Source organism: Lipotes vexillifer, unplaced genomic scaffold (genome assembly GCF_000442215.2).
Source record: "Lipotes vexillifer unplaced genomic scaffold, Lipotes_vexillifer_v1.1 scaffold693, whole genome shotgun sequence".
Taxonomy (NCBI): domain Eukaryota; kingdom Metazoa; phylum Chordata; class Mammalia; order Artiodactyla; family Lipotidae; genus Lipotes; species Lipotes vexillifer.
In genome coordinates, this window is record NW_006783500.1 from 1,859,697 (window position 1) to 1,866,447 (window position 6,751).

The 6,751-nt window shown below is 37.3% G+C and overlaps 1 pseudogene; it reads right to left on the reverse strand.

Annotated features, from left to right (window-relative positions):
• The window catches only part of LOC103087737 (coiled-coil domain-containing protein 112 pseudogene), a 3,162-nt pseudogene extending 2,915 nt beyond the window's left edge, over positions 1 to 247 (reverse strand).
• Positions 248 to 6,751: the final 6,504 nt, after the last annotated feature.

Below are 6,751 nucleotides of genomic sequence, written 5' to 3' on the forward strand. Positions count from 1 at the left end.
ATAATTTATTTAAAATTTTGCCACCACACTATGCTCAATAAGGAAGTCTTTTTTTTGGTGGTAGAGATAACCGTTTACCTTTTTCTATTAATAACTTGATTTTTAACATTTTCTGCTGCATGTATGTTTTTTGCTTTTTAGTCCAACTAGATTTCTGCTTTTGGATTTGAAGCTGAAAAGGTTGAATTCCATCCAAAGTACTAAAACATCCATCACTCTGTGTCATGACTACCGTGAGTGTGGCCATCTTTCTGGTAGAGTAACTGGGGCCACAGAGGGCCCACAGCCTAGGGTGTCATACAGGGGGGAGTACAGAGCCAGCAGATAGTTCCCTGAATGCAGACATGGGACTGTGGATGTGCCAGAGGGAGAGGGAGAGCTGTGCCTTAGTTTCTTCATTCATAAAGAGGAGCAGGAAGACACTGAGCCCACCTCTTCCCACAGGCACAGAAAAACTGCAATGACATACAGAGCAACTGTTGATGAGAATGACCTGAAGACTTTCCATGACTGAAGGTTTAAAGAAGGCACCACAGCGAGATGGCTAAGAGAGGAAGAGACACTATATATGGTCAAGACCCACACTCCCGGGTAGGTGATTCACAAATGAGGGGATGACCACAATTTCAGAGGCTCTCCCCAAGGAGCAAGGGGTACAAACCCCACCACAGGCTCCCCAGAATGTCTGGCTTTGAAGACCAGAAGGACTTGTATATGGCAGAGCCAGAGGGCTGTGAGAAACAGACTCCTCTCTTAAAGGGCACACACAAAATTTCACATGCTTTCAGGGAAGAAGCAGTAATTTTAAATAAAGTAAGTGGCCTGGGTCAGACCCACTTGCTGTTTTTGGAAAGCGTCACAGAGAAGCAGGAGACAACTGCGAACCCCTGGGGATATAGACATGGCCGCAGCCATATTTGGGAGCTTGTTCTACCATGAGGAAGCTGGTACTGCCAAGTAACATTTGGAGTCCTCTCTTAGCCTATTAGCGCTAGGGACTTGCCCACCCACCTGTAGGTGACAATAGCTCTGGCATGCCCCAGGCCACACAGCCCACTGCTCCAGGACCTGGCACCACCAACCAGCAAGCTGGCATCAACCCTGGGGGCAGTACACCAGGACCTGGTCATACCTACCAGTGGACTGTCACCAGCCCTGGGGCCCCCTGAGCCTCGCAGCCAGCTGCTCCAGGACCTGGCCTTGCCTATCAGTGGCTTGAAAGCCACTGCACAAGGCAGAACCTGGTAGCAAACTAGGCAAGAGGCCAGCTGTGCATTACCAGCACATCCAAAATAGTTGGCTCCACCGCAATTGAAGGGCCCACACAGCCCACACAGGGGCACCCTAGAGCATATAGCTCTGGTGACCAGAGGGAAGTGTGCTGCCAGGCATCATAAGATGACTCATACCTAAGGACATTTCTCAAGGATTGGAAGCGTAACCAATATATGTAATACACAGAAATAAACAGAGAATTAGGTAAAATGACAAGACAAAGGAATATGTTCCAAACAAAGGAACAAGACAGAATCTCAGAAAAAGAACTAAATGAAGTTGAGATAAGCAATCTACCAATAAAGAGTTCAAGGTAAGAATCATAAAGATGCTCAATGAACTTGGGACACAGAAGTTTAACAAAGGGTTGGATACATAAAGAACCAAACAGAGCTGAAGAATATAATAAGTGAAATAAAAAATACACTGCAAGGAATCAACAGTAGATTAGATGATACAAAAGAACAGATAAGCAGTCTGGAACACAGAGTAGTGGAAATCTACCAGGCAGAACAGAAAAAAGAATTTTAAAAAATGAAGATGGTTTAAGGAACCTCTGGGATAACATCAAGCATACAAACATTTGCATATAGGAGTTCCAGAAGGAAAACTGAGATAGAAGAGCAGAGAAATTATTTCAAGACATAGTAGGTGAAAACTTCCCTAACCTGGGAAAGGAAACAGACATCCAGGTCCAGGAAGCACAGAGAGTCCCAAACAAAATGAATTCAAAGACATCCACACCAAGACATACTATAATTGAAATGGCAAAAATTAAAGGTACAGAATCGTAAAAGGAGCAAAAGAAAACAACTAGTCACTTACAAGGCAAATCCCATAATACAATCAGCTGACATTTCAGCAGAAACTCTGTAGGCCAGAAGGAGTAGCACAATATTTTTAAGGTGATGAAAGGAAAAAGAATAATAGAACCAAGAATATTCTACCTGGCAAGCTGTTATTCAGATTTGAAGGGACAGATAAAGAGTTCTATAGACAAGGGAAAGCTAAGAATTCAGCACCACTAAACTGACTTTATAAGAAATATTAAAGGGACTTCTCTAAGTGGAAAAGAAAAGACTACAACTAGAAATATTAAAATTACAAAAGGAAAATCTCATTGGTAAAGGTGAACATACAGCAAAGGAGTAGTACAACGACTTGTAAAGCTAGTAGGAAGATTAAAAGACCTTTATAGGTGAAATAGTGAATAGTGAAATGATCTGAATTTGTATCCCAAATAAATAGTTAAGGGATAATACAAAACAAAAAGAAATAAAATATGATGTAAAATACATTAAACATGGCTGGAGGGGGCAGGGAGTAAAAGTGCAGGGTTGTTAGAATGTGTTTGAACTTAAGAGCTCATCAATTGAAAATAATCGTTCATATTTATACAGTAAGTCCCCTACATATGAGTTGTGAACTTTCAAATATGCAAACCTGTGTTCACACGTCCAATCACATAAGCTAGTTGACATGCCTGGTGTACATTGTCACAGGTGTGCATCCTCTACAAGTGGTTGTGCTTTTGTGTACTTCATAGAACTGTACAGAGTACAGTAGTACAGAATTTCAAGCCCAGGATGTCTGGAATCAAGCGTAAAAGCAGCAGTGATGTCACTGGTACTGAACATCAGTCATGAGTGAAAGTGCAGCTTGCCCTCCATCTGCTATTGCTGACGATCCTTCAGCTCTGCCATCTCCCACCTCCTCTCCCTCCTCCAGTCAGTAACTCTTCTTGCCTGTTCACTTGATGCCAGCCCCTGTATGCCAGCTGTTGTACTGTACTACTGTAGTTTTCAAGGTACTCTAAGATTAAAAATGTTTTCTTTATTTTTTGTGTTTGTTTTTTATGTATTATTTGTGTGAAAAGTATTATAAACCTATTACAGTACAGTACTACATAGCCGATTATGTTAGTTGGGTACCTAGGCTAACCTTTTTGGAATTATGAACAAATTGGACTTACGAATGTGGTCTTAGAGCGGAAATCATTCGTATGTAGGGGGCTTATTGTATATGAACCTCATGGTAGTCACAAATCAAAAACCTATAATCAATACAAACAAAGAGAAAGGACTCCAAACATAACACTAAAGATACTCATCAAGTCAGGAGGAAAGAGCAAAAGAAGGAACAAAACACTACCAAAACAACCAAAAACAATTAACATTTTGGCAATAAGTACATACCTATCAGTGATTACTTTAAATACAGATGGGCTAAATGCTCTGATCAAAAGACATACAGTGGCTGAATGGATACAAAAACAAGACCCATATATATGCTGCCTATAAGAGACTCACTTCACATCTAAAGGCATACGCAGACTGAAAGTGTGGGGATGGGAAAAGGTATTCCAGGCAAATGGAAATGAGAAGAAAGCTGGAATAGCAACACTTATATTTGATAAAAGATAAACTTTAAAACAAAGACTGTAATAAGAGACAAAGAAGGACATTACATAATGATAAAGGGATCAATCCAACAAAACATAGCAGTTGTAAATATGTATGCACCCAACATTGGATCACCTATGTAGATAAAGCAAATATTAACAGATGTGAAGGGAGAAATTGACAGTAACAAAATAATATTAGGAGGCTTTAACACTCTATTTACATCAACAGACAGATCATCTGGAAAATCAAAAAGGAAACACTGGCCTTAAATGACACATTATACCATGTTGAATTAATAGATATATATAGAACATTTCACCCCAAAACAGAATAATACATTCTTTTAAAGTGCACATGGAACATTCTCCAGGATAAATCACATGCTAGGCCACAAAACAAGCTTCAGTAAATTTAAGAAAATTGAAATTATATAGGCATCTTTTCCAACCACAACTCTTAAGAGACTAGAAATCAACTACAAGAAAAAAACTGCAAAGAACACAAACGTGGAGGCTAAACAATATGCTACTAAAATGGATCACTGAGGAAATTTTTTTAAATACCTGGAGACAAATGAAAATGAAAACACAATGATCCAAAATCTGGGACAGAGTAAAAACCATTCTAAGAAGTTTATAGTGATAAAAAACCTACCTCAGGAAACAAGAAAAATCTCAAATAAACAATCTACCCTTACATCTAAAGGAACTAGAAAAATAAACAAAACCCAAAGTTAGTAGAAGGAAAGAAATAATAAAGATTAGAGCAGAAATAAATGAAAGAGAATAAAAAGACAATAGAAAAAAATTAATGAAAGTATGAGCTGGTTCTTTGAAAAGATAAAGTATTGATCATTGATAAAACTTTAGCCAGGTTCATGAAGAAAAGAAATGAGAGGGCTCAAATGAATAAATTCAGAAATGAAAGAGAAGGCATTACAACTGACAACACAGAAATACAAAGGATTATAAGAGATTGCCATAAAAAATGGTATACCAGTAAAATGGACACTCTAGAAGAAATGGACAAATTCCTAGAAGTGTACAAACTCCTAAGACTGAATCAAGAACAATTAGAAAATATGAGCAGACTGATTTCTAGTAATGAAATTGAATCAGTAATTAAAAAAGAACAAAACAAAAACTCCCACTCCCAACAAACAAAAGCCCAGGACCAGATAGCTTCACAGGTAACTTCTACCAAACATTTAAAGTATTCCAAAATATTAAAACGAAAGGAACACTTTCAAACTCATCCTACAAGGCCAGCATTACCCTGGTACCAAAACCAGACAAAGACACCACAAAAAAAAATTATAGGCCAATATCCCTGATGAACATAGATGCAAAAATTCTCCACAAAATATTAGCAAGCTAATTACAATAATACATTAAAAGGATCATACTCCATGATCAAGTGAAATTTATCTCAGGGATGCAAGGATTTTTCATATCCACAAATCAATCATTGAGATACACCACATTAACAAATTGAAGAATAAAAATCTTATCATCATCTCAATAGATGCAGAAAAAGCTTTTCACAAAATTCAACATCCATTTACGTTTAATAACAAACCTACAGCCAACATCATACTCAGTGGTGAAAAGCTGAAAGCATTTCCTCTAAGATCAGGAACAAGACAAAGATGCCTACTTTCACTTTTATTCAACACAGTATTGGAAGTCCTAGCCACAGAAATTAGTCAAGAAAAAGAAAAGGAATCCAAATTGGAAAGGAAGAAACAAAACTGTCACTTTTTGCAGAGTGACATGATGTTATATATAGAAAATTCCTAAAATGCCACCCCAAAACTGTTAGAACTATTAATAAATCAATTCAGTAAAGCTGCTTTATACAAAATTACTATACTTAAATCAGCTGCAATTCTTTACAGTAACAATCAGAAAGAGAAATTTTAAAAACTCCCCCTTACAATTGTATCAGAAAGAATAAAATACCTGGGAATATACCTAACCAAGGCAGTAAAAGACTTGTACTTGGAAAACTGTGAGACTCTGCTGAAAGAAATTGAAGACAGCACAAATAAATGGAAAGATATACCATGTTCGTGGACTGGGAGAATTAATATTGTTAAAATGACCATACTACCCAAGGCAATCAACATTCAGTGCAATCCCTATCAAAGTACCAATGGCATTTTTCATAGAACTAGAACAAATAATTCTAAAATTTGTATAGAAACACAAAAGACTCCAAATAGCCAAAACAATCTTAAGAAAGGACAGAGCTGGAGGTATCATATTCCCTAATTTCAAACTATACTACAAAGCTACAGTAATCAAAACAATGGTACTGGCACAAAAACAGACACTTAGGTCGATGGAACAGAATAGAGATCCCAGAAATAAACTCATGCTGATATGGGCAATTAATCTATGACAAAGGAGGCAAGATTATACAGTGGAGAAAAGACAGTCTCTTCAGTAAGTGGTGTCGGGAAAACTGGAGAGCTATATGCAAAAGAATTAAACTACACTACTTTCTCACACCATATACAAATATAAACTCAAAATGGATTAAAGATTTTAAATGTAAGACCTGAAACCATAAAACTCCTAGAAGAAAATACAGGCAGTACGCTCTTTGACATCGGTCTTAGCAGTATTTTTTTTTGGATATGTCTCTTCAGGCAGGGGAAACAAAAGCAAAAATTAACAGATGGTACTACATTAAATCTAAAAGCTTTTGTACAGCCAAGGAAACTATCAACAAAACAAAAAAGCAGCCTGTGAATGGGAGAAGATATTTGTAAATGATATATCCAGTAAGGGGTTAGTATCCAAAATATACAAAGAACTCATACAATTCAACATCAAAAAAAAAAAAAACCCAAACAACCCATCAAGAAAAACAACAACAACAAAATGGGCACAGGACCTGAATAGACTTTTTTCCAAGGAAGACATATAGATGGCAAACAGACATAGAAATAGATGCTCATCATCACTAATCATTAGTGAAATGCAAATCAAAAGCACAATGAAATATCAGCTCACACCTGCCAGAATGTCTATCATCAAAAAGACCACAAATAATAAGCATTGGCA